The following is a 2,993-nucleotide window of genomic DNA, read 5'->3' as shown; positions in this document are numbered from 1 at the left end:
CGTTGCCGGACACGGAAAAAGACAAAAGACAAAAAAAAAAAAAAGGACAGGAGACCAGAGTGAGAGATTTAAGTGTCATGTTTCCAGGATGAATGAACAGTAGTTTCAAGGAGAAAACACACCCTTAGAGAAAAAGATCTTATCTCCCCTTCAATGGGAATAGTGAGAACTGGTTTGGAAATGGGGGAAAATGTCTTAGAAGGCAGCCAAGCAGCAGTGGACAGGACTGGATGAGAATCAGATTTCTCCAGCTGTATTTTCTAAGGGCCTTGTGTTGCTTGTCTGTAAAATGACTGTTGCAAGGATTGAGTGAGGTAATATAAGAAATGACTCTGAAACAATGCAGGGCTATAATTCATTCCTTCATTTATTCAGCAAATATGAGATTGTCTTCACAGTACCAGTTCTGGGCTGGTGTCAGGGCACTGTCATAGTCACAGAATGTTGAGGCTCACACTGCTTGTGATTTTTGCTATCTCTCTGTAGGGCCTGTAGTTTGACTTATTTATAATTTTTTAATTGGTTCTCTATTTTTTTTTACTTAGTAAACTTATATTAAATATACATATCATATGAGTTCTGGAAATGGATCATCAGTAATCAGTATCACTTGCCATAAATAAAATAAGAGGAATTAGCATTTATTTAGAGCTTACGCTGTGCTGGGCACAGCCTGAGCTCCTTACTTGTGTTATATCATTCGGTCCTCACAGCAACCTTATGTGGTCTGTAGTATAATTATCCCCATTTTATAGATGAGGACACTGAGGCAGCACAAGTTGTCTGCTGAAGGTTCGGGCCTGAGCTTGCTCCCTCTGCTACAACGTGAGATCAGTCTTAGTGAGGTGCTGAAACATATGGGCCAAGGACTGAGAACGTCTCCTTGGAAAAGATAGAAGGATTGGAAGAGAATTGAAAAGGGAGTGATTTTTCTCCTCATGGAAGTGGTAGGCAGAATAATGACCTCTTCCCCCTCCAAAGATGTCAGTCTAAATCCCAAGAATCTGTGAATATGTCACCTTCCAAGGTGAAAGGTACTTTGCAGAAGTGATTACATTAAAGACTGGATGGAGAGATTATCCTGCATCATCCAGGTGGGCCCATTGCAACCATAACTATCCTTATAAGAGGGAGACAGAGGGGGATTTAATGACAGAAGATGAGATGTGACAAAAGAAGCAGAGACTGGGGGGATGTGGCCAGGAGCCAAGCAATGCTGAATGCCCTTCAGCCTTTAGAAGTTGCAAGAGCCAAGGCAGTGGATTCTCCCTAGAAGTTCCAGAAGGAACCAGCCCTGCTGACACCTTGATTTTCAACCTGTTAAGATTTATTTTAGACTTCTGACCTGAAGAACATGGAGAGAAAAAATTTGTGTTGCTTGAAGCCACTAAGTTTGAGATAATTTGTTACAGCTCATTAGAAATTAATACAAAGGGATTCCATGTTAGGTGAAGCTGGGACCCCATATGCCCATGATCCCATCCCATACCACCATGGCCAGTGTCCTACACTGAGGGAGGCACAGTCTGCTCAGCAAGGAGCTCCCTTCCCTGCCCTCCTTTCCCTCCTCCTCCTCCATCTCTGGGTGAAGGAGACTGATTAGGGGGTGGTATCTCTAGGCTAGGCTTAGTCCCTCATCTTGCTTATCTCACCTGATGGTGGCTTTTGTGGGCTGCAGTGGCCCCCCCCTGGGCCTCAGTTTCCCTGTCTAGCAAATGGAAAGCAACACTGCATAGTTTTGAAGAACCTGCCTAGCATCTCCCACCTATGGAGCCCCAGAGATTCTGATTTGTGAGGCTTGGATGGGGCCTGAGCACCAGAGCTCGTAATGAGCTCTCCTGGAACTCTGATGCACACCCAGCTTGGAGAGCAAGTGATCTGGGCATCCAGGCTCTGTCTGCAGAGTCATCTCTTAGAAATATGACACTTGACTGCCCGCTTCTCAGAGCCTGCAGCTTAAAGTCCCTATTCTACCACTTCTGAGATGTGTGACCTGGGACAAGTGCCTGTGCCTCTCTGTGCCTGTTTTCTTGCCTATAAATTGGGAAGGATGATTGCCTATACTTCAGAGGGTGGTTGTGAGGTTTCAAAAGTTATCAAGGGCAGATTGATAGGAACAGTGCCGGCACATAGTAGGTGCTCATGCGTGTTGCCTCTTTAAGCCAGCTCCTCAGCATAGCATTCAAGACCCTTATGCACTTGGCCCCAGCCTAACCTCTCTCTGTACCCTCCTCTGGTTGTGGCCACATGAACTTCTCACCGTTGCTCAGGTCCCTGCCTGTCCACTGGCAGGACATCCTTTGAAATGCCTTTCTCCCCTGCTGCATTCCCTCCATACCTGAGACATCTTCAGGCCTAGAATGGGTCCTGCTTTGCTGTGACTATATGACTGGACTTAGATCTCCTCAATGGTGGGGATGGTGTTTTCTTCAGGGCTTTGGACAATTCTCAGCACAAATAAGTTCTTAGGACTTTTGGGGGTGGGGGGAACAAGGCTGTGTGATGTTCTCTTACTTTGGTTCATCCTGTGGAGATGGGGCTCATAGCAGCCAATGGCTGTCCGGTGGGTCTCCATCCACTGGAAATGGGTTGATGCCTGTAAAGAGCTTGGTGCAGTAATGACCCACTGTCACCCCTATGTACCACAGTTGCTTTTGCTGCCTCATGTCCAGCTGGCTGGATGTTCACGTGACCCAACCTACGGGCAGTTCCTAGATGAAAGGAAACCACACCTGTTCATTTGTAAATATGCTCAAAGTTGAAAGCCAGGTGGGGACTATTCATGAGAACCAAATACTTTTCCAAAAGTTCATTGGTTTGAACTTTTTGTGGTTAACATTAGATTTTCTATAACATTTAATACCAACTATTGTCATTTTTTTTTTTTTTTTTTTGGTGGCTGGCTGCAAATATGTTATCTATTTTTCACTTTTTAAGATCCATATAAATCTGGGGGGTCTGCTATGGAGACAGACTTTTGACAAAATCTACTT

The sequence above is a fragment of the Galeopterus variegatus genome, unplaced genomic scaffold (assembly GCF_000696425.1).
Source record: "Galeopterus variegatus unplaced genomic scaffold, G_variegatus-3.0.2 Scaffold6423, whole genome shotgun sequence".
NCBI lineage: Eukaryota > Metazoa > Chordata > Mammalia > Dermoptera > Cynocephalidae > Galeopterus > Galeopterus variegatus.
This window is presented reverse-complemented; position numbering follows the sequence as displayed.